The sequence below is a fragment of the Plectrocnemia conspersa genome, unplaced genomic scaffold (assembly GCF_051122295.1).
Source record: "Plectrocnemia conspersa isolate PC_06_02 unplaced genomic scaffold, ASM5112229v1 ptg000011l, whole genome shotgun sequence".
NCBI lineage: Eukaryota > Metazoa > Arthropoda > Insecta > Trichoptera > Polycentropodidae > Plectrocnemia > Plectrocnemia conspersa.
The window spans coordinates 15,006,754-15,034,294 of NW_028277175.1; the positions used below are offsets into that span (position 1 = coordinate 15,006,754).

General features: G+C 27.9%; 1 protein-coding gene across 1 annotated transcript in view; it reads right to left on the reverse strand.

The window, feature by feature from the left end:
- The window catches only part of LOC148229625 (allatotropins-like), a 51,514-nt gene extending 24,310 nt beyond the window's left edge, over positions 1–27,204 (reverse strand). The window contains exons 1-2 of the mRNA XM_088196978.1: positions 27,023–27,204; positions 25,865–25,907 (exon numbers count right to left, since the gene is read on the reverse strand). The gene's annotated coding sequence lies outside the window, so the exon portion shown is untranslated. The remainder of the gene's footprint in view (positions 1–25,864; positions 25,908–27,022) is intronic.
- Between the last annotated feature and the right edge of the window lie 337 nt (positions 27,205–27,541).

Sequence of the window (27,541 nt, forward strand, 5' to 3'; positions counted from 1 at the left end):
AAAATAGAAATATAAAATTGGCCTGAATGTGGATAAAATTGTTCAGTCTAGCGACAACAATATAGATATTATTGACCATAAATTCTTATTATCTGGACATTTTTGCTAAATAAACGCGATTTTGGTGTTGTAGAAATGGCTATTCGAAAAACCAACTTTCTGTACATTTCCGACGATTATTACAAATTAATACAAACATGTCGCAAAAAAAAATATTTTTACTATACGAAATGAAAAATGAAAAAACTTTTATTCGACCAAACCTTTAGTGGAGGCAATTTTGAAAAGTACCAAAAATATTAATGGCAAAACTGTCTTCTGGATACGAGTTTTAAGAAATTCGCCGATTCACAATTTAATACTTATCGCCAAAACGGAGTAGGCCAAAGATTTTTGACAAAATAACATTGCCATCTTTAAATGGAAATACTAGGCCTATTACTGAAGAGAAATATAAAGAGATGATGTATTTTTTGCCTTATATATTTCAAAAATTTGCACCACCTTAATTAAAAAAATAATAGTAATATTTCCTTGGGTATTTTGTTATGTTGTGTGCTATGTATATAATTATAATATTTTTCCTATTTGTTCATTTCTCTTTTTTATAAAATACTATTAAGCTTTTTATTGTATGTACCTATTCGAAAAAAAGTAGGAAGTGTTGAAATAAAATAGAAAAGTAAAGAAATAAATTATTCTTTTATTTCATATTGCAATTAAACTTTTGAAAATAGGAAAGTAACATTATCATAAAATCATTGCTTTTGAAAGTGATGTAAGTCCATTGGCCCTATTAAAAATATGATTTTTGTTTAAATAACGCGAATTATTGTATATGAAATTTATATGAATAAAGACCGCAAACAATATAAAATAAGTATATTATTGCATACTAAAATGTTTAAATCAGTTCAAACGCAAACCATTAATTATCCCACAATAACATAATATGGACTTGTTCCACTTTCAAAATCAACGGCTCAAATATTGCTTGTAAATGTCACACAGACACACATTTTTGTAATGTCCCTAGAAACCCATTTTATTTTATTAATAATAATATACATTGCGTATTTTAATACTCCCGTGTGAATTAATTTGTTCATCGCATAATATATGTTTAATTTAATAAGCTTCGTGTAATACTTAGTATTACATTAAGTGTCAATCAATTGTGATAACAGTCCAGTAAACTGATTATAGTTTAAGGTGTTATTGTATCAAGTTTACGTAACTTAAATAGCAATTATAAACATGAATCAATAAATATATATTAACATATATATAGAGATTATTAAACAAGAAATTCTAAATAGTATGTAATTATACTTTAAAAATATACACATTAATCTTAGTAGGATATATAATATGTATATTTGATGATTAAATTTTTTATATATTATTTATTTATTCACATAAATTAAATTTTATTATATGTATAAAATAATAAGCAGAATTTTTATACTGTATTATTGTAAAAACATGAATAGTTTGAATATATTGTATGTATATGTATATGAATATTACATATACAAATAAGTTTACTGATCGAGCTTATTATACACTAATTGAATTATCAAGCAATTTGTTTAATGGCCATTTACCATGAATATACATTTTAACGCATAATAATAATATAATAAAATATCTAGGGTAGCTCATCGTTGAAGATGTAATTTGCTCCGCAACCGTGAAAAGGATATTTGATTTCTCAACATTTCCTCAAGCCATTACGGAACTCGATTACACAAGATAACTGCAATCTTCTCTGAATAGATTTATCGCAAATTGAATTTTAACTCTAGTAACTATATTTTTTTATTTCTTCTCATCGCACCGGATAACTCGGTTATATCATTATACGTATCTGCTGTATTTTAAGAGATTAAAAAAATAAAGTACGTACCCTGAAAACACCTGATGCTGTATTTTTCGTGACAGTGAAATTTTACACTGTCACGTTCAATATTTTAGAATATCGATTTTGAGTGTCAAAATGGCATGATAAATAACATTAGTGCGGGTAGTGTATTAAAAAATAATCTTCAATAATAACAAATGTAATATTTTATCGTTCATATATTTAGATCGACAGATGTCTCTCTAAATATATTTTATAGATTGCCTTAAAAGTTTTTTTTAATATGTGAGTCTAATTAATAATTTAAATAAATATTTTATTTAGATTAGTATTTATGTAATATATAGTGGAATATAATACGTTTTTGCAAGTGGTAAATTTTACGTTTTGTAAATGGTAAATTTTAATTTGCCTGTATTATCACAACGTATACAAAATACAACAATTTACATACTTCAAGGAAATCAAAGAAATATTAAAAGCGTAACAAGCAACTTCTAAAACATATATTTATATATTAACCGACTTTTCCAGCAACTATTTTTTTTTTGGTCACCTGAAATAACAGGCGTATGGTAATTACTGCTGGAACATTTATGCAAGAATAAATTAAAAGCCCAGAAAGACAATTTAAAAAATATAATAAAGAAAGCATTTTTATATGAAAAATGCTGGCATTTATGTGAATTGATTATTCGTATAAATGCTACTCATTATGTAGTAAAAGATATGATAAGAATATTTTTATGTAATAAGTGTATAGATTTAAAAAGCAAATTATTTCAGTTTCGAACGAGTAATGTAATATTTATATACTATCCAAATAATATGTATTAAAAATAACTTATGCTACATTAATTTACAAAATTCGTTGAAATTCTTATCATATACTTTTGATAATAATAAATACATATTGATAAGGATTCGCGATTCTTTTGTGAAAAGCTTTGTGGCATTTCCACCAATCGTATGTGAACAAGAAGCCGAAATAAATTATCAAATTATCAATATAAAACACAAAAACGATTTTTTGTATTCAGTTTAGCATTGTGTCATCGAAACGCCTACTCAGATGTCAATTGAGCAATAAATAAGAAAGGAAAAAAGAAAACCAAGCGCCTTTTGTCTGCTTTATATCGCGCGGCGAGGGAAAATCCTCAAAATCCTTCGTGAATCACGTTTCCGTTAAAAAGTTTCGCCTAAAATATTTATTTACATTTTTAATGAAACTTTCAAAGGTCATCAAATTAATTTACGACGTCGCTAATTTTGTTTACGTAGTGTTATTACGTCGAAAAGTTGTTAGTCGTGGGATTTGTAAAATAAAGCCAGAAGATCGATGGTAGATTGTTATGAGATTTCTCACTTAATTTTCTTTATAAAAAATATATTCATATAAAGTTTCTCCGAAAATAATATGACTGTATGTAGTTCTGATTAGTGACTTCCCTTATTTACCTAATCATTTCATATCTTATAGTTAAATATAATTCGATTCACGTGTGAATAATAATGATTACATATTAATGCGCAACACGTATAAATAATTACATACAATTTGATTAATGTGTAACATGTGTCTATAATAATTTATTAATTGCTATGCGAATTTATTTTTAATAAATAATGTGAGGTTATTGAACCCGATCATTAGCGGCAATTAATTAGTTAGTCCCAACAGTATTAACATTATTAATTTCAAGCTGAATTTATTAACTACTTTATAAAATTCTTCATACTTTGCTTTATATAAATACGATCAGTGAGGTACATATCGAATATTCCTCCAATTTTCAACTATATGAATAATCTAATATTAGTGAAATTGCACTATATTTTTTTTATCAATATATCTGAGTGACTAGTGCCGCTCCAAAAACTAAAATACTTTATGCGCCTATATTTTGTTTCGAAATATAAAACATTGAGACGCTTTTTTTCAACAAAAAATGCTTTCACACCTTAAAAAAACATTTGTGATTTTATTGTTTATCGCCGTGTATACTATGACCGAAATTCGTAGAATTCGTTCGTTAAACGAAATAAAATTTTGGAAAGGCCCACCATTTATTGTTGTTTAGAGCTTATCACAACAGGTGTGCGTTGCAAATTTTAATATTTGTTGTTTCAAGACGTAAAGATTTTATTTTAATCGGTTCAATAATACGATCGCAGTAAATTTATTTCTAGTTATTTAATTTATATTAAAATCTGCCAAAACTTTTTGTACATAAAATTGGTTCGAAACATTATTTTTGTCTATATAATTATTTATAAGCAAAATAAATTGGCTATAATTTAAAAACATGCAACGAATAACAAGATAGATTACGGGAAATTTATCGTTTAATTTATTTAATCATTGTATACATTATGCATTCTTAAAAAAATACGGAAAGAAAATATATAATGTATATGTTGATAATTAAAAAAATAATAACGCAATATTTTGATATTAAATAATTTAATACCATACAAGAGATATCCAAAGAGGTATGATCAAAATAAAACCAGGTCATACTTGCGTAAAGATGGTTGCAGAGAATTAATTAGATATCACACCGTCGTTGTTATATTGGGGTTTATATATATAATATAATATATACGTGTGCGTTTATATTCATACATACACACATAAGCAGATTTATTAAATATGCGTAACAGTGAATTTCATACGATATTAACATAAAAAAGTTGTATGAAAAAAATACCTTTATCAAAGTTTTGTAAAAGCTTTGGCTAATTATTAAAGGATATAAATTAAGCTTAAGATTTAAAAAATATGTTTTATGACATGAATTGATCCAATTTTTATACATATATAGATATAGATTTAATTCTAACATATATTTTGCGATGAAAATTGCTTAATGGTCAATTTTATCAATAGACCGCATTTTTCAACACATATAAATAAATATTGCAATTGAAATTTTAACAGCTTTTGGTAATTTTAAAGATTTTTTAAATTAAGTTCTAATTACAATAGTCGTGAAAAATATGATGTAGTAAAAAATCGAAAATAATCATTCCGGAAAAGTATTATATAGACAGCTCATATATTATTTAATTTTGTGTTACAGCAAAGGTCGGAAAACGCGCATTTTAAATTTAACTCATGTCTCTCAATGAGGTTTTTTCTTTTGTTTAGAGCGTGCAAAAAAGCTCTGAATAAACACAGTCTCCTTTGTTCGACGCGTTCTTTGAGATTCTGAAAATAAAGACACGTATTCTCGCCCTACATGTTCCTTTAGAGGTATAAACATTCTGCCATTTTGTGTATGCCGGATAAACATGCTGCAATTTATCTCTTTTTTTATCGGTATTCCTGTTTAATTAATGAAACATTTAAGGTAAATTCCCTTCAAACGTAAAAGTTTATGGCACATAAGAATATAATTTGTGCAGAAATGTAACAGGCTAAAATAAAAGGTGAGTAAATTAATATTCACCATAGTGAATATTATATAATTTAAAACAAGAAAAGTTATTTTCCGTAAAAATATTTAACTATGTGTTAAGAGTGACTTCATTACGCAAATTTTAAAGAAAAATATATGTTTAATAAATCAATATATCATACGAATTTGACGCTTTTTTTATAAATAAAAAATGATTCTGATTCCAAAAATAAAATAAATCATTGATGCGATTGGTAAAGTTTAAGAAAATAATTATGAAACACGTTTACGTCAATTTTTTACTAGATGTTATGAAACTATAGACAGTGTTGGCTTTAATAAAAATGACTAGGCTACTATATATGATATATTACATATTTTAATGTTTTATAAAGTTCTGCCGAGAAGCAATTAGCTCTTTCGGTCACTGATTTATATAAATATTTTTCAATAAATTAGCAATGCAAAGGTATTCTTAATGTGTTATTTTTAATTAAAGCTTGAAATATATTGTAAATAAAGCACAGAATAAATTTTTCTTAAAATTAAAATCTAAAGTTAAATTTATTTGAACAGTTTAACAATTAATAATAATATTAAGTATTAAGTTCTCACCAAAATAAATAATTGTATATATTTCTTGTTTATCGAAAAAAATATTAAGCACAACAGATAATATGTATCAAAAATATAATAATAAGCTACGTTATTTATGTCATGACATGTTACAGTGACCAATTACAAACATTAATAGCAAGGATATGTACTACAAATTTCATTAAAAATAAATATATAATTTAAAGTAATTTAGATACAAAGGTTCACGTATAGCATTAATTTAATTTATCAACTCAGCATAAAAATAGAATACATGAAAGTAGTTGTATTTTTAGAATTTATGTAAATTAATGAAACAGATACTTGATTTAGGTACAATTTGTGCTATTATTAAATTATATGTATATATGAAACTTTCTCTACAAATATATTTACCCTGATTTTTTTTGTAAATCTCTGTACTAGTAACAACATAATATGTTAAAGTAAAATAAAATGTAGCATACCAACCGTTAACATAAAAAGTAACATTTTTTACATAGTCTGCACGAACTGCTTTTAGTTAAAATTCGTAGAATACTATATTTTAATTATAGCACTATTTATCATGATGGGTATAATTTAACAAACGCGTTGTATGTATTTTAATATATAATATTTATCACATTTTCAACGGAATTTTACATACAATGTTATGAACGAATGTCTCTCGAGTGCAATAAGACCGCAGTCGTTATAAAAATTAAGAGACATTAACCTTTATCATTTAATACAAAGTTACTTCATCAGAATGTGCGAAAAATAAAAACTACAATAGATTTGTATAGATATTTTTGTACACGACTCTATGGATATTATTGAAAGAAAGTAAACACACAATGATATCATTGGTTAATGCAGCTAATTTAATTTTCTAATATGAATTATTACTTTTAAGTCTAGATGCTATATTGAAAAGACTCGTAGGATCAGCTTTAACCTTTCTCATAAATGTACTTAATTTTTCATTGCAATTATTTATTTATTAAATAAATAAATTAACATTTAAATGACCTTTTGTCTTAAAATTAAGTGAGCGTAATAATTTAATTCAACGTTATATTAATATATTATAAATACAATCATTATGAATTAATATGATATATGTATTAAGAGTTCTGGTATATAATGGATACTGTACATTTATAGTACAATATTTTTATTTTGAGAAGGCCTTTGACAAAGTTGGTCATGAGTTATTATTTAAAAAAAATATCGGACCTCGGTTGCTCGGATGATTTAACTCGGTTATTTCGAGTTATATGAGCGACCGATTATATAGCGGTCGATTGTTAAGGGTTCAACCTGGGTATAGGTGAATATATATAGTGAATTTCTAGTCCAGGTCAAAAGCAATAAAATCGTGCCAGTGCAGTGTAAACACGTTTATATTATTTTTTTTATAACAATATTACGAGTGAAAAACAAATAAAATACATCTAAACCGAATTTTGGCCAATAGGAGAGCGCAAAAATCAATTATCTCTTCTCAGAAGTCAAAAATCCACGTCAAAGGCAATAAAATCGTGCCGTCGCCGTCGCAGTGGAAACGCTCGTTACCGAGCGTTCCCACTGCGATGGCGCCGACACAATTTTATTGCTTTTGACGTGAATTTTTGCCTTCTGAGAAGTGATAATTGTTTTTTGCGCTCTCCTATTGACCAAAATTCGGTTTGAAAATACTTTGATCAGCCCTTTTATATTAAAAGTCCATAGTAATATCGGTAAAGATAGCTAATATATTGTTAAAACATAGTGTAATATCGAAACACAGACGAACTATGGAGCAATATGTGAGATGCGATTTCTGTCTGTACTCAATCTTCCGCTTATTTTCTCCTAACAGATGAGTTAGCTTAGTTTGTAGTTTTATTAGGTCAACTAATAAAATTTCTAAAATATAATAATTAGTCTTTGAAATTTCATTGAGTTAGGTTTGGGTTTGAACAGCAAATAGACGTTTCGTAGCTGTCAACTTGAGCTTCATAGATATTCTAGAGCAGAATATTAGCGCCTATCAGATAAATTATATTTTCACTAGTAGAAATATTTATCTACTGGTGAAAATGTGTTGGACTTTACTAATAAAAATATAACTTTACCAAAAATACTCATTTACTGTAAAATTTATACATCGGATGTAAATAAATAATGATAAGTTGCTAAATATATATGTTACTACGTATAGAAAAGCTGTAATTATATAATTTTACTAGCATAAACATATGTATATCTATTGGTGAAAATGTATTACGATATGATTTTTTTTATATCGACATATTAAAAAAAAATATTTGAGACTGTTTTTTCTAGATTTTCATTTAAGAATAATCACATCAAACTGAATGAAATATTTATTTATTTTTTAATTAAATTACCGATAATACGTATACGCAGAGACATCGTACAGGATCCGTGAAGCAGCCTTCAAGACACTTTTGGATTATTTTCTGTGAGGATATGTGAATTCGCGAGTCTATGTCGACAAAACAGCTTGGAAAGCCAACATTCGCAGCGTTATTGCCGATATATGACCCCAGCTGCTCGAAAATGTTGTCGAAAATTAGACTTCCAGATTGCAGATGCAATGTATTTGGACTTTACTAGTTAAAATATAACTTTACCAAAAATAGACATTCACTGTCGGATGTAAATAAATAATGGTAAGTATGTAAATATATATTACTACATATAGAAAAATTTAAATCATATAATTGTACAATCACCTGCCAGATAATTTATATTTTCATCAGTGAAAATGTATTCCGATACGATTTCACTAAAATAACATGTTTTAAAAAATATTTTTGGGACAGATTTAAGACTATTTTTTCTAGATTTTCTTTTATGAATAACTACATGAAACTTAATTTATTATTTATTTATTTTGCTGCATTAAATTCAGTTGTCAAATTACTGATCCATTTGAATAATAATGTTTATTGTGAAACTACTACTTAGAAAGTGGTTACTTTTGAAAGCAATGTTCCGCTCCATTTATTTATTGTATGTATAAAAAGGGCTAAAGGAACATCTCAAACAACTGTAATTTAGTTCAGATTCATTATTTGAGATCGATTTTTATTTTTTTAAACATATATTTTTGCCGGGCCTTTCAAATAAAATATGCCCTGGGAATTTCCCCCCTCCCCCCTCAGTAAGCCTGATAATAATAAATATTTTTTTGTTATTACATACACTTTTTAACCTTAAATTACAATTGCATAATAGTTCACCATTATACACAGCACTATAGTGCATTACTTGAAATTTGAATGCAAAAATTACCATTTAAGATTAAGTACCAAAGTCAAATGGTACTTCCGAAAGTACTTTTGCATCCGTGAAGAGAGCACTTCTCATCTAATAGTATGCAAGTGTGTAATGTCCATGAATAAGTTGCTACGCCACACTTGACCGGTCGTAAAGCTTTCGCGGTTAATGTGTTGACTTAATTACCCTTGCCATTAACCTCTTCCCTTATTACAGTTCAAAATTAATAAAAAAATAAACCTTATAGCACATTATATCTATATATTTGATGACCCAATTTTTACGCCAGGTTAAAACACATCACAAACATTCAATTAAATTTCAGGTTGCGTAATGAAATTTTCTGTTGAATTACCTCTAGAATTTCGCGAATCCACATGGGAGCGATTTGCTATAATTAGAGTTGGTGCTAACAATATGTACAAAAATGTGTAGTATTATCGTTTTAAGTGCGTTGTTCTTGCAACATGGCAATTATAAAATGGTAGATTTAAACGAATTGTGTTTTCTTGAATAAAAATTGAATGAAAACGAATTATAAGGAAGAAAAAAATCAAAGGTCTTTTACTTAAGTGACGCGAAAACTTTGGGTTTTACTGCATATTTATCCCTGAAAGATTTTAATGACGATTGAATTTTTCTCATTAGGAAAAATAAAACAACATTTTATTTCTGCATACTTTAAGCTTTCCGACCAAAACTTTCCTCGTTGTAAAAAAATTAAAGAAGCACATTTTCATCATTTTTGATATCGTAGTTTTGGATATAGCATTTTTTTTTATGTAAATTCATTCGAGCTAATAACATTATTCTATGAAACATAACACTGAAAAACCCTTACAGACATATGCCAGCATTAGTAGCCTCAAGAATAAATAGGTGATTTTTGGATATTTTTACTTAAATAAAAACTCTAGGTTCCGAAAGCTTAAATAAGCATTTGTATCATATGAATATTTTTCAATAATTTGCAAATACTTCGTTACGCATTTGAGCAATATTTCATAAGTCCTTAGATGTGATACTTATTCAAGCATAAAAACGAACATTGTCAAACATGTCGAACATATTACCAATGAAATATCGCTCAATATGTAACAATGTTTCTTCAAATATAATTACTGGAAAATATGTATATGACACAAATGCTTATTTAAGTTTTTATTGAAGTAAAAATATCAATTTATTCTTGATATAGTAAACAATGATGCTGACTTATAAATTAACATTATCAGGTCGACCGAATTAACATAAGAAAAATATGGTTTCTACGATGTCAAAAATCGATTGTTTTTTTTATTATTAAATGTCACATGTAATCAATAAGCAATTTAAATTTCTAAGCTATTCATGTCTAATGCATTATTGATTTATAGCTTAGCTTTAGTGCGTGTTGTGATGACCGATGTGCTTATCATATAAATAGAATTGAATAAACTGACTAGCATATATGATATGATGTGGATATGTAATGTAATATTCCACTTAATAATATAGTTGTATTATATAGAATGGACGAACAAAGATCAAACTTAATAATTTACATAAGGATTAAATTAATAAGCTCCCACGTTTGTTCCGGAAAATCCGACAATACCCATTTATGATGGGTGTTAATTTAATCATAGCAATATCGTTTAAGTCACATTATCAAAAGCTTATATTCAATAGCATTTCGAACTTGAAATGGATTTTGATAGCCCCGAAAAGATAATTTTATGTATTATAGAAGTTACATTCATATAATTTTATTTTTCAACGTATATAAGCATGTAATGTATAGAATATTCTTGACGACTCCCGATTGCACAATAAAAGCAAAAATTCTATCTATTTTTATGCGTTGTATTACTTTTATTGTCGTTTTCAATTTTTCGTTATGGATTATTAACACAATATTTAATACTTCAATGTATTCCTAATCGGCTGTAGTCGCCGAATGTCAGCTTTTTTATGCTATATGTATATTTTTGCATTCTCGTAATATTGGTCCGCTCACGATATTTGGTACACAAAATATTTTTTTAAATCTACTTGATAAGTAAATTCCATTTCAATTAAACACGGCTCAAAAATATCAACCAGGGCGACGCCCTGGCCCCACCACACCACTAGAGTCTCCAATTCGAGTAATCGAGTACTCGATACTCGAGTATACTTGTCTATTTTTCAAGTACTTGATAATCGAGTATTTTGAAAATTACTCGATTGATACTCGAAATTAAAAAAATTTGAAATATTTTAGAAACAAAATTAACTGTAACTCGGTCCGGTAAAGGTTAACGTCTTGCTTTTATTTGGCGTTTATGCCCGAAGTCCCGAGTTAGAGCGGTTACTATCAGGTATAATTTTTTCATAGTTCCATAGTTGCATAGTTCCGGTCGTCGGCTATGTTAGTGGGTACGATGGAGAAATTTCTTTTGTGTTTTCTGTTCGACAGTCCCGACTTATCTAATTTATGGCAATGAACAATATGAAATATCAACAAAATTTTTTTTTAGGTTTTATGACTATGCAGTTGTAGCGTAAAGGGTTGTAAATTGTTTATACTGATCCCTCAGCTTAAAATATAAATCAAAACAATTGTGTGTTTTAAAGGCATTTAAAGTAAAGTCAGTTCTTTGCGAACCGTTTAGCTCTAGATGGAAAGGGATTCACCCAAATACATCTTCGAAGGATATAGATTTAAATTTTTCGCATTAATCAGAAGGAGTAGAATATTGTATATTGTTAAGAAAAAAAATCTATTCAAGAAGAATTACAAAATGCTATTTTGTCAATAGTCAAAGGAAATAAGAGAAAATCAGAGAAGGGAATGAAAGAAGAGAACACAAAAAGAGAGTTCAAAAAATTTTATATCTATAAAAAGCGAACAGATATAAATTAGAAGCCTTATCCGACGCGTTAATGACAATAAGACCAACATCAACAGCAACAGAAAGGGTTTTTTCCATAACGGGAATAATAAAACCAAGGGTTAGCAGTAATATTAAATTCGAGACACTTTTTGCATTATTGTTTTTAAAAAGTATGTTCGTGAAGTTAAAATAATTGTAAAAATTAACATACTAAGTATTTTATTTATTTATTTATATGTGCACGAATTTGAATAATAGCTATTTTGGTACATTTGGTAAATACTCGAAAGTACTCGAGTACTCGAGTATTTTAAAATTTTAATATTCGATACTCGAGTAGTTGATGGTTCGAGTAATTGGAGACTACACACCACTGATGCTTATAAAGTTTTCATTTAATTCAACAATTTGGGCAGCAGTATTGTATATCTTGCTGACGAATATTGTCAATAGCTTGAACTAAAATCTAATTTACCACTATCTCTTTTTCCTGCTTCTCAAATCGAAGAATTCGATTATCTATGTTCAGAAAACGATTCGAGTGAATTATTGAGCTTTTGACACTAAACACCAAACATAGGTGTGCTGTAATTCAATATCATGATAGCAAATGAAAATATCTAGCAATATACTCTTTGAGCTCAAATATAGATATTATATGATAGATATATATATATATATACATAAGTATATGTTTATTAATTTAACGCATTAGATTATGAGCGATATTATATTTTTATATTGCAAATAATAGCCAAGGAAGTACAGAGTGATCCTTATATAAAAATAATATATTTTAAATTATTTTTATTGCATATATAATTATATTCAATATGTGTCATTTAATATGTTGAAACATTTAGGTTTTAAATGTATGGAAAACGTTTTTGTGATTTCATAAATAAGGACTAAAGCTAATGTACAATAGTAATAGTAAGATGAAGTTTAATTCAAAAAGCTACTATTTAAAATAAGCTGTTAGCAACTACACCGTGACTTTTAAAACAGGGCACTATACTCTATTCGCGTTAAAACAGTCAGTTCGAGAGCTATCCATTTCATCTTCATTCATAATTGAGAAAGAGATGGTAAGTTTGATTTATAAATATAAAAAATATAGTAACAGTGCTAATTTATATAAATTTGTTCAAAATATAAACAGGAGTAATGATAAGTATATCGAACCGTATCGTGTGCTTTAGAGCTAATAATAGGTGCGTAAACCCAAACATGCCATCTCTTTCTCAATTATGAATAATTATGAAATGGATAGCTCTCGAACTGTTTTAACGCAAATAGAGTATATGTATGGAGAAAAATATATATATTTTTAAATTTCTATTTTATTTTATTTTAAAAATAATAGAGCATTAAATGTTTTAAATATTTAATGAGTACAAATTATTCTTGCTGCCAAAAAGTAACTGAGTAACTCAACAGACTTAAACCTATACATTAATCGTATTAATTTAAAAGACACATAATTGCATACAATTAACTTGTAAATATACAAAAATTTCGGCAATTAAAAAGTGTTTTTTTTTTTTTAATTTTAAATGTGAATGTTTGTTTATTTGCAATTCAATTTGAAAGCTGTGAAAACATTTTTTAAGTTACTCCTCTCTTTAAGCATTAATAATAATATTTCGATTTGTGTTTTTCAAGTAACAATATGAAATATTTTTGTTTGTTAAAATAACGGATATTTACACAGAACTTCTTGAATACAAATATAGAAAGGAACTTGGCTCATAAAATGATTCCTTCAGAACAAATCATAGCGGAGAGTGCGGAAACAAATAATGAGCCCTTGGAATGTTGTATTCTCGATCGATTGTTCGACAATTCATTCAAAAGTTTAATTTTTCAAGACAAACAAGATGTTATTAAGAATAAAAGGCCTGCTCCAGATAATTATGTTAGAATTATACAGATTATTACAATTCGTCAAAAGGCTAAATGCATATAGTATAATATAATGTATCGAAAAGCAAGCTTTTTCGTTGGCCTTGTATTCAATTCGAAACAGATAATAGCATTGGTTTTTGTGGATCAAAAATTTTCATAAATCCAAAATAATCTTAAATACGCAAATTGAAAATCTTTGGAAAATTTAGAATTGACGTTCAACAGGGACGTCATTCAAATTTTATCAGAAGAGAAAAAAGTTGTTTTTTTCAATGTTTCGATTCCATTAAAATTCATAGTATTTCATTAAATGACATGCATTTTTCTGACCAAATTCAAGGTTTAAAATCCACGTTAATAGCAAAAAAATCGTGGCATCGCCATCAGAATTGAAGCGCTGGATTTTCTAGCGTTCATATTAAATCTTTTTTAACAAAATTACGGCTTACTAAACCGAATTTTGACCAATAGGAGAGCGCAAAAAACAATTATCCCTTCTCAGAAGTTAAAAATCCACGTCAAAAGCAATAAAATCGTGCCGTCGCCGTCGCAGTGGGAACGCTCGTTACCGAGCGTTCCCACTGTGACGGCGCCGACACGATTTTATTACTTTTGACGTGGATTTTTGACTTCTGAGAAGTGATAATTATTTTTTTCGCCCTCCTATTGACCAAAATTCGATTTGAATATACTTTGACTAATGCTCTTAGATCAGAAGTGGTTTAAATATACTTTGATAAGCACTCTATGAAGCAATATGCGAGATGTAACGCCTGTCTGTACTTCTTTTTTCACATATTTTTCTATTTGTTTTTACATCAGAAGTGCTTGATGATAATATTACAAAAGCGTTGGAATCACAATTTATTTATTTATTAAAATTATAACCATCGTGACCTGACAGGCAAACCCAATGCGTCACGATAGTCAAAAGTACTAATACATCATAATACATACAAATATAAACAAGACAAAACAACAGACACAAATCACCTCAACAGGTGTGCATTGTCCCATATGAACTGAACCAAAACTCCATATGTGCAAGAGAAAATGTCAATATTACTATGGACAGAATTGAGCAGATAAATAGCCTTGGCCAGAGAAGAGTTGGCAAGTGCTCCAGTTCTAGACTTAACAGGCAAGAATATTGGACGCGACCGAGAACTATAACCACCTTCAGGAGCCCACATTTGAAGCTGCTCGAGCACTGAAGGATTGTCTACGATGCCGTTGAGCAATTTCCAGAAGTGTTTAATTACATAAACACTTCTGCGAGTCGACAAAGAAACGTATCCCAGGGCTCCCAAAATAAAAGCACTGGGAAACAAGAACGGATAATACCCGTATTCCTTCAAGTATAAATATCGAAGAAATTTACGTTGTACTTTTTCCAGCTTCAATTCATTACATTGATTCATTACGCCTGGGATCCAAATGATGGAGCTAGTTTCTAGTATGCTGCGGACTACAGTATCATAAAGAGTGCGCAATACTAAAGTATTCCTGAAGTAACGCGCATTTCTCAAGATAAAACCGAGTATTTTTAAGGATTTGCTATGAGTCTCTGCAATGTGCTGGCTAAATTTCCAACGTTCTTCGAAAGTCACTCCTAAATCCTTAGTTGAAGAAAACCTTTCCAGAAAATATCCGCCTAGATGGTATGAATATTTTGCCGGCGTTAATGACATTGAAAATGAAATTGTGTGACATTTCTTTACACTGAAAGGCAATTGGTTATAGCAAGCCCATTTCCATATAGAGTTGAGATCCTCCTGTAGGTCGAGGGAATCAGAAATCGAATGCATTTTCTTGTAAATTTTCAAGTCATCTGCATATAATAAAAAATCAGAATGCTCTATTGCTGTTTCTATGTCATTAATGAACAATAAAAACAACAATGGACCCAAATTGGATCTTTGAGGTACTCCAGTAGGGGTCTTATATCGTTCTGAAAAGGAGTTATTATACTTGACGAATTGATATCTATTGGTCAAGTAATTTGAGAATAGATTTATGAGATCTTCAGAAAACCCGAAATTAGATAACTTTTTTACAAGTAAAGCATGGTTAACTTTATCAAATGCTTTTTCAAAATCTGTGTATACGACGTCCACTTGTACACCAGAGTCCAATGATTTTGAAACATAGTTAGACAAAACCATTAGATTAGTGACAGTGGATCGAGATTTACGGAAACCATGTTGTTGGTCGAGAAGCATACACCTGCAATGATTAAAAATGTATTTATGCAAAACAATTTCAAATAATTTTGCAGGTGATGAGATCAAAGCTATTGGCCTGTAATTGTCAATCTGATATTTGGGACCCTTTTTATGAATCGAAGTGACTTTTGAACATTTCCACAATTCTGGAAAACAAGAGGAACAATCAATGACAATCAAAATATTCTCGAGGCATTTCAGTTTTGGGTTCCGAAACGTTCTTGTGAATCACGATCGCGTCCTCATTTGATTACCGTTAGAGCCAGGATATCCGCACTTGCCGACTTGCCTATGACTGTCGACATCCGGCTGCTACTAAGAGCTGGTCCGGTTCGTATCATTTAATTTTAATATTCAATGATTATTTTCTTTCTCACTATGTATTTTTTAATCTTACTTTTGTGTAAAATAAAAATACTATCATCGCGATGTCCTTCTTTTAATTTATTAAAATAAGTTAATAATGGGATAATTTTAAAATTTACATACAAATGTATCTATATAGTATAAAATACAAGTACTTCAAACAAATACAGACTTACTATTTGCCACTAAAAGTAACCAAATATTTATGATATTAAAAATTAATATGTACAATCTTATCAATAGAGAAAATTGTATATGAATTACGTTTGATAAACTTATATTATATAAATTAACGTTTTATACGGCTACCACACACTATCCAAACATGTTGCTTAATGTTAAGAAAGTTATGCTCGCTTGTAAGAGTTCATCAATAAAGTTTTACTTCAAGTATTTTGATTTAAATTGTCGGCACAAGCTTTAAACTTTTACTTGAAGTTAACAACATTATTATTTGTTACACTCTTAACGCTTTACACTCGTTAACATTACGACTACTTTTGGGAGAACTTCATAATATAAGAGCTGTATTTTATTGTTAGGCTTTTCTAGCTTATGATGTACAACACAGGAGTATTTTGGTCTAAGTATATAGGTCTCAAAGGTCGTATACGTATAGTGCAATTTAGAGATGATGAGTACAGTATGGGAAGATGATAATGGATCAACCTGGGAACGCCAAGACGATCTCTTGCGCGGTAATAGGAGAACGGAGAGTGCTCTCCTAAGTACCGAAGGCCGACTGCCATATATTTTTATTACGACTAATTTAATTCTGCTTGTGAAAAAAGAAACAGATACTTAGTAATCGTAAAAAATACGTACGCACACGCGTGTGTGGTACGGTAACCGGATAATTTTCAACAGAAACCACCCACGCGAAATTCTGAAACGCTGTATTAATTTAGTTTGCTCGTTTGCCGCAATTGTATTCGTTAAGGGTACGGCTTTTTAATCTAATTCGTTAATCTGCCTGAATTAGGCATTTTTTCAAATAGTAAATATTTTACGTGTTGATTAACAAGGTATGCATATATTAAACACCTAATATATAACGCGCGTGCTTTTTTATAAATCTATATATAATCAAATACTACTAACACCAAATCATCAGTGTTACATTACATATAAATGTGACATTTGTTGACATTTGATGTCATGTTTCATTTTCATTATTTCTTTGTAAGAAAAACAAATTAAACTATTACGATATAAAAATCGCAAAAATTAAAAATGCATCTATCAGTAAAAATTTTAATTGTCAATTTAAGGACCAATGAAATTTCCTATTGTGTTTTTAAGGACAAGTAAAAATAATTTCTGGTGTTGTAAATGCTGAGTAGAGCAATACAATTTTGCTGCATATATATTATGTTATTTAAATGCCAAGAATCATCGCGAATAGATTTTAACCCATCCGTGCCGATGGGGTCTATTGGTTACCCCAACTTCTAATGATTCATGACCATGGCAGGTGCATCCCTGCTGAAATATGGAATCGTAAGCTATAAATTTGTCATTCTGAATTAGGCGAGGTAGACTTGTCTGAGTGTAAGCTCGAATAAAAATAATTTATTATTTACACTAAAAATATATATTTTTTATTATAAATGTATATTTAAACGGTTGATTTTTATTGTCACTGGATTGACGCGTTCTAATTGTAATGCCTACAAAAATAATAAAACGTAAGTAATTTTAAGAAAGTTGAATAATAATATATAATCGAGTATGAGGTGCTTTTATATAATTTAGAAAGAAAGCTATTGTAAGAAAGAGGGCTTACTTTTTACATTAAAGATACCTAAATACATAAAGTATAATATTTTTTGATATCTCGTAGTGTCACTTAAGCGTTTAATGTAATATTTAAACAACAAGTTCACAGTGTATTTACATACAAATGTAATATATTTATAATTAACTTCAATAAAATTATATCTTGATATATTTATTTATTTTAATAAATCTTCCGTTGTAACCTGATAGGCGTAAGCCCAATGCGTTACAACGGGGTAAATCTGTACCAACTGAGTAAGTCAATCAGATATAATGAATATCTACAAGTAAGTATTACACCACCACCAGTCTGAAAGTCAGGGAATTGGTGACATCTATACTAATAATTATAAATTATTAAATGCGACCGGTTTTTTTAATGATAGCGCATTTTTTATAAATAAAAATTTGAGTGCCGCTTCCGGAACTCGAGCCCGCAACTTTTGATTTATTAGTCTGAGACGTTACAGACTACGCTATTCCGTACATATGGTCGAATGTTTGATTACTGTAGATAAAAGTACACTACTGACTATATCAATCTATCTATGAATTTACGACTCTCGAATTAAAAGATTCATTGTTATGGTTTTGTTTGAGCTCCAAAAAATTATTTGTTACGAGTAGGAAATGTTTTTTTGATAATTTTGAAATATAAAGAAATATATGTAATATGTGATTATAATAATAAAGTATATTATTGTAAATATCTTTATATTATTTATGAATAGAGAAATGGACGATTGTTAAAGGGAACAAACTTCAATAGGATGATGATTTGTTATAATTAACGCAAATAATCAAACGATCAGAACGGATCGATCTACTTCGATTCATTACAAAGCGTCTAGTTACAAAATAATTTTGGACACCCGTTTTTATATCCCAATGGTAGAGAATTTTAAAATATTGCTACTTTACATTTTTTTGGACAGGATAAAGTTAAAAAACCTCTTTGATTTATCGAAAAAACGAGATTTAAATTCACCGATAGGCAAATTTTAAGACGTAGCTCTGTATAAAGCTTCCATATATTTTTTCAATCTGCCGATTCCCACCCAGAGAATTTTATTTTTATTTCATTATGAGTGTTCTTCTTAGGTTACCACGAAATTAAAATAGTAGAAAATCGTAAACAATTTTTTGCATTTAAATACTTCCGATTTATATTTTAAGCTTCCAAGAAAGCATGCATGTTTTAAAAACATCTGGCACGAACCCACCCTTTTTTACGCAGCGGTTGTAAAACATTTTAAAATATTCATAAAAATTTAATTTTTAACAAAAAATGCTTCATGAAAATTCTTAAGTAATCAGCGAATTTCTCGATCGAAAAATAATATTTCTCGATTTGGAAATTTTTTCCGAGAATTTCTTGAGAAGAAACATTATTAAATTATTTTGTAAAATAAAGCATTTAACTACTTTGCTTCTAAAATTTAATTTAAAAATCTGGTATACTTAACTTTGTATTGGTTTTTGGAAAAAAAAAACATATTTTTTAACAAATTCAATCTTGAAACACTGTACAACAACAAAAAATGACAAAAATATCAAAATTTTACGAGAATTTTCTAGAAAATGATAACATGATAAAACAAGCATAAGATTATATAAATTTTAAGCAATTAGTCTATAATAATATTACTTGTATAATAATTATGTTGTAGTTTAATACATGCACTTCCTGAATATCGTACTCACTAGGAAGTCTGTGTCGAGAAAATCCGGGAATTTCCGGCTTTTGTGCCGTCGCGTTTCCCGGAACTTAAAAATAACGCAAAACTAGAAACTTTCTGATTTTCTACTAAAAAAGTTGTCTGAAATTAACACAACTATAATGTTTGCAGTACAGAATATAAAAATGTATAAAATTAGCAGCTTATTGGTTTATTACATTTTTTACAAATCCCAGAAAAATATTTTCGAAGATATACCTAAAAAATATATTTCAATAATGAGGAAGATTTATTAGAATGACTTTTTTTCTAATTTAAATAGTTCAGAATCCAACACTGAATAAATTATGATATTGAGACAATTTGCTTAATATGATATTAGTAATCAAAGCTGAATTAAACAAACAAATAATAAACTACTAAAATATTTCTTCGGTAAAAAAATTAAATGTAGTCCAAGAAATGAATTTAAGATTTTGCAACCAACCGGAAAAATGACTCAAAATCTAAATATTTTATGTACATCTTTGCTCACAATTAAGCCAACATCAACGAAAAGCTAGTGAGTATTCTCAACGGTAGGATTATTCATTATGAAAACTAGAATATTATTCTCACTAAATTTATAAATAAATATAACAATAAAATATGCCCTTATTTTTTTAAATCAATACGTATGCATATGTAAAAACAAATATTTTTCAAAAACATTATTTCGCAATGATTTTACTTCTAAATCAAATTCCCGGGAATTTTCAGATTTTAAAAAGTCGAGACTACAGAATCACTAATATGATACTGATTCAATTTTTTATAATGAGTATTACAGTTGTGTGAAATTATTATTGCTTAAATAAAATGTAGCGCAAATAAGTTTCATTCTCAAAACAATATCGTAAATTAAAATTAGTCTTAAAATAATATTAATTATTAAATCATTCACGTTCTCTAAGTTTAAGACAACGTTGATTAGGAATTATGACGTGCCACAAAATCAGATAATATTCTGTTTGAAGTTCTTTTGTGATGCGTTCAAAAGGTTAAGACGAACTTGAATGATTGCGGCTATCAAAGATGCCAGAGTTGAATATATAATATTAATGATAGGTCATAACATAATAAATTTATAGCGTGCATAATATTTTTATAACATAATATAATGCATTCACAAAGGAAAATGGCAAAGGTAATTTGCATGATTGTGTTAACCTTTAATAATAATTTAGAAGAAAATAATTTTCTAAATAAGATGCGAAAAACTATACATTTTAAATAAATATAGAGTATACGATTAGTAAACAAAGCCTAATGAAATTAACCGTTTGAATAATCTCCGGTTCCACTTTTAGTTATAAATATTTCTAACGAACAATCGCACGTTCGTTGAATTAACCGTAATTAATTTCCATCTTCTTGAGTGATTAGACTATAGCGTGATGACAATGATCTTTTGGTTGAATATTAATTAATCAGTCGTACAGTGTAGTACATAAATGTCTGATAGATATATAAGGTATGTTTTTTTATTTTAAATATATACACACATTAAGCACCGGTGACACGTTCAAGTTTAATTATACGGAAAATAAATAAAATTTGACGTTTGATCCTCGCGTGCCTCCTTTTATTTATTTTTTCTGCCTGCCACCACATCCAATATTGCAAATCTCATTTTTCATGTTTGACAAATGCTTCCGGTGTGTATATATGTAGGTAGTATATATGTGATTAAATGTATCATGTTTGCAAGTAATAACAGGTGACATTTTAAAGATCATCCGGTGTTTATGTACATACTTCAAAATGTAACCAAAAATAGCCTTACTTTATGAAAATGTATGATAATATAATATGTAATCGCTGTATTTATAAAATACATACATATGTATATGGTATTTTAAAAACGATATAAATTTACGATAAAAAAATGTATTCCTTTTAATATAATTCCAGGAAATACGAGCTTTACGTTACTTAGCTTGTAGTAAGTTTATTTATTTTCTATGAAATATGTAAATTAAATAAAAAACATTATATGTATTAAGTGCTGTAATATATAATGCTCATATTTTTAAATTAATAGAAATTATAGCTGTATTGAATACTCGAGGGATATTTAAAAAGTAGAAATACATAGTAAAAGTAAATGCTATTTTATTTATTAATTTCAACACAGTCGTTTTTTTGTCTATTTTGTAGTTTTTTTGATAAAATAGTGTTCCAATCTTTAATTCGTTAAAGATATGCTTAATTAACAAAAACGATCATCTAAAACGTTTAATTGTTGAGTGCCAGAAAAGTAGACGCAAGACTTATATGATAATGAAACAAGAAAGTTGCTCAAAAATCAAGCTCACCCAATGCTTTGAAGTATATAAGTAAAATTACATTAAATGAATGTGTATAAGTCTAGATTTCAAACTGAAATAAGCTAAACTGATTATAAATATATTGCGGAACTCAGTTCTAAAGGGCTTGCTGTCATTGTGATCCCATCACCAATATTTTTCAGAAGAAGCGCATAAACAATAAAAAATAAAAGTTATTTAATATATATAAACAGCTAAGTAAACCAATAATAGCATATGGTTGCTCGGTGTGGAGTAATACTAGTAATTCATTTTTTTCTAAGCTCAGTTATTCAAAATAAAGCGATAAAGATATTTCTATACTGACATTAAAAACCTGTATGATACATTTCCAATAAAAATAATTAAATAATATTTGCATAATCATACTACAAGATACTGTAAAAATATTACGTGATACCAGAGCAAAAATATATATAAGAACATAAAATGCCTTAAAGGTATAAATTATATTTTTAGTAGCCCCAGTTATTCAGTTATGTTCAAAATTAACATAATCCAAATTTTTTTTGTCAATAACAATCAAGATGGTCTCTGTAAAAATACAAAATGTTCGAAGCTTTTATATAACTACTGAATATATTACTGAAAAAGCACTGTATTTCATTGAATGGTGACATAGTTTGTGTTGTTACAGACTGTACATGAGGAATGGTACGCGTTGGAAAACATTTCACACCAGAACACCAATTATGCATCGTTCATAAAATTTGCTATTTGATTTTAAATCTTTTACAAACATATTGTAACCGAACTATCATACTTTAAAAAATAATTTAAGTCAATTTACTGACGTATATTATAGAAGAAAATAATTTTAATAATTCATAGTTAAACTGAAAATATTTTTTAGTCAATAAATCACTGTATCACATACTAAAAAATATGCTGATCTACAAAAATATGGTAGAATATTATGCTAGAGCGATTTCTATTGATTGAATTAAAAATACAAAAAAACATTAATATATTTAAAGATATTTTCGTGATATTCTACTGAAATGACTTGGTTTTGAATCCCTTAAAATTAGCTCTCAATGTACTCTGAAGACGTAATTACAACTTCTGTTCAACCGATGCAATTTTGAAATTTGTACTTCAGGAGTTAAGTGAGCTTTAATTTGCATTAAGCAAAGACATTGAGAAGCTTTGACAAACATATTTAACCGATGCACTAAAATATTTAATAAATCCAAATTCGTTCGACTACGATGATCCTCATATTAGGTTTCTAATAACAACTCGTAAAACTTTTAGGGAAGCAATAAAAAGTTTTATCGAAAGATTAGCTAATGAGCAAGAGAAAAATACGCTACAAATTTCTATGGCACTCGAATCGCCATTAATTGAACTATTTTTAGTTTTCATGTCCAGAACCTTTGAAATCCTTAGCAAAGAACAAATTATGATAAAGCAACATTTACACAAAGTAGTAACAATTTTATAAATATTATTTGGTATATTTTATAGTTTATATATATATTAAAATCCTAAAATACGATTTCGACACCGTCAAGTTACAATCCCGAAATCCCTGAATTATAATTTCGCCTTGGGTTTAAATTCCTCATTGATAAATAAAAAATGCTTTACGTTATTTTTAAAATTCTAGATATTTTTAATATTAAATTTATTTCTGATCTATGTTCACAATAGATATAATATTTTTGAGTCTAAGAAAATTACTCGCGCGCAATTCACCGTCAGCAATTAATTGCTAGCAGTTTACCGCTGCGTCAATATAGCCTATAAATGGTCACTAGTATATTTTACAATCTAAAAGCACTGAGATGTGTTTATACAAACTTTTGATTGCCGGTGTGATAAGTCTAAAAAATTAAATTTTAAAGTCAATATGTATTTATATGCTGTTCTAAATAAATTATAAGTCCACGAAACAGTTGTAAAATGTCTATTTGATGTTTAAACCCAAACCTAACTAAAACAAATTAAGTTAATGGATGTTCATCTAGTGAGGTTTGGGTTTTAACAGCAAATGCACATTTCGCAATTGTTCGCAGTAAAGTTCTATTTTCAATAGTATGAATATAATTTCATTAGCTAGGCCAGTTAAAACGTGTCAAACAATTGCTTTAAAATTCCATTAGTCAAAATCAGTGAAATTGTATTTATTCATTGCGCGGCTGATAAAAATAACATATGGTATATATATATATATAAAAAATTATTTACAATTTAAAATGTCTGGCAATAAAATATGCTAGCTTTGTAAGCTATAAATTATTTAACGATTAATTGCTGGCGGTAAATTGCTAGCGGTGAATTGCGAGCGATAAATTTTCTGGGCCTCAATATTTTAATTCATTCTACGTCAATCGACACTGTACAATATACAAGTATTTGCGATAAAATGCATACCTATTCTAATCAATTATCATTATATATTTCAATTGAATAATTTACAAACTTGCTGACATAAATACAAGTTTAATTAAATAAATATATATAATATATTAATGTGTATTATTAACATTATAATACAAATTAGCTTAAAGTTTCCAACGCATAATTTGCGATTAAGCAGATGAGATTTTTGTATTATTCGTTTATACAACATTCGCGGCAGATGGTTCATATACAATATTTCACTCACAATTACCGTAATTAAGATAGCGCCCCAAATAATATGATATTGTTTAATTACATTAACCGCTAATCCCGAAAGTGATATGATTTCTAAATTGACGATAAGTTGTCCGAATGCATTGCAACAATATCATTATTAATTATCTTATCTGTAATTTTTGCCGTAGAAGCTTTTACTAAATCCCGCGATTTATAGTAAAAGTAGAGTAGATACCGATAAGCTGAATTAGTAATTACACCATGTAAACATGTCCATTTTCAAGTACTATATTAAATTTAATAAGGTCTGTAATATAAGGAAGAACGATTGAAATATATGCATGTATAAAAATACTATGTAAATATTAATAATGAATATTCTAGAAACCCTTGTTTTGTGCTTTTGTTGTATGTTCCATATTGGAGATTCTTTTATTATACACATAAAATGTTTTTTAATTTAATATGCTGTACTAATGAAATTAAAACTAATATATCTATCCGTAAAGCTAATATAATAATCATTAGAAAATATATATAATGTTTAACATTTACATTAAAATTATAATTGGATAATAATCCGACTCTAAAGGAAACTCCAGCCGATTCAAACGAGCGGACAAGTGGAAAACCCGTGAATTTTTTATAAGTCAATTTAGATTTTCATCGATCACTTTCGGTATAGAGCGAATTTTTCACTACAACCCGCGTATGACTATATGATTTTAAATTTCACTAGCTAAAGGCCACCGCGCCCCATATAGTACATACTAATACAAGCCGTATTCGATTTCGCGTGGTTCTATTATTTCCACGCTTAACGCGAAATATTTTATTGCCCTATTGCGTTACACTCATGTAGAATTTAATAAGATTTTATCATCAATCATTCATGTATATGTAGGTACAAATATGTGTATACACAGTATATAATTTATCTTATATTAATAAATACTCACGTTTGGACAATTAGCAGTGCTACGTAGATTGATTGATGAAAACCTGTAAAAAACATACATAAATATTTTATTGCGCATTTAATACCAAATATTTTCTTATACACTAATATATGAGCGTTATACGTTTTTCATTAAATTAAAGCAATTATTTATATTACTATGTAAATAAATAAATTATTAATCTTTATGTAGCCATTATTCTAAACTATGAAATTTGAATAATCTTATATATTATATAAAATTCACTTGTTTATATAAGATCGTTATACAACAAATGCTTTTAAATTTACTTCAAGCAATGTTTATCAAATTATTAATTGTAAATAAAAATCTAAAAAAATAGTTAAGGTGCTTAAATTATGTTTTAACATGATTTAAGCACCTTATTAAAACAGTCAAATTTAAATCTCCTAATGTCTCATGTGTTATTATTAAACAATTAATTTTTATCATATAATATATATAATATACATTAAAAATAAAAATATACAAATACGTTTAATAAATAATGAAAAACTATTACTTCTGCATATTTTAGTAAAAAAATCGTGTTTTTTATAAATTAATCTATTTAATATTTTAAGCAATATTAGGTACATTACCAATAATTAAAAGGCATAAAAGTCTAACATAAATATATATTTAGTATTTTAATGCAAATAAAAATACATTAGAATCTTAATACTAAATTGTAAAATTATGGTTTTCAAAAATATTTATTAGAGAAGCAATAAGTCATGATACTAAAAATATCTCATAAAACTAATTTAATTAAAATATTCCGTTATACTTGTTCTCTCTTTGTTTATATTTAGCAAACTCCTAACTTAGCTTCATTACTTTATTCATAAATTTATCATCCAAATTTTGACCCTCAAAATTAAGGCTTTAATATACCATAAAATTTCATACAACGAATAAAAATCTAATAATAAATTAAATATACACATTTACAAACGAGATTATAAGTATATTCTATGAGATACATGTATGAATATGTATATAATATGGTGTGCTTACATATAATTATTTTATTTTAGGAATAAAATTAATTAAAAATTAAAAGACATTAATTATTAAAATATAATATAATAATAATTTTCCTAAGTGGAATAATATTTTTAATTTCTTCCTATTAAAAAAAATGCTTTTACTTACGGATGTGTGTTCGGTACAAAATACGCAGCGTTACGATGCACTTTTCAATTTACTTTAAGCAGCAATGAATTTATCAATTCAAGCAAAAGGACAAATGAAACGAAAACGTTGGAAAACCAGTGGCCAGAGCTCGCGTGATACGTTCGTTCTGCAGGTGCTTCCGCGGCGAACTGGGCGAGAGTGAATGACGCTGAGGAACTTTCAAGCTTTTATACACGGGGATGAAAAGCTCCGGGCGGAGTGGACAGGGGGGAAGCGTTGGACGGACCTTTAAACAAAAATGCAGCCCACGCTCAGCGGAAAATTCTGTACTAGCAAAAATTCTTTAAAAAATGTATTATCGGATGAACGACACGAACGAATTTTTTCAGCATTGATTCAAAGAATTACATAATTTATCTTTATATTTAAATAAATAAATAGTGCAATTTTTATTAACATAATTAACAGTCTAAAGAATATGTCACAAAAAATTTTAAGGTGTTTTTTTAATATCGAGTAGCTATATATAATACATGA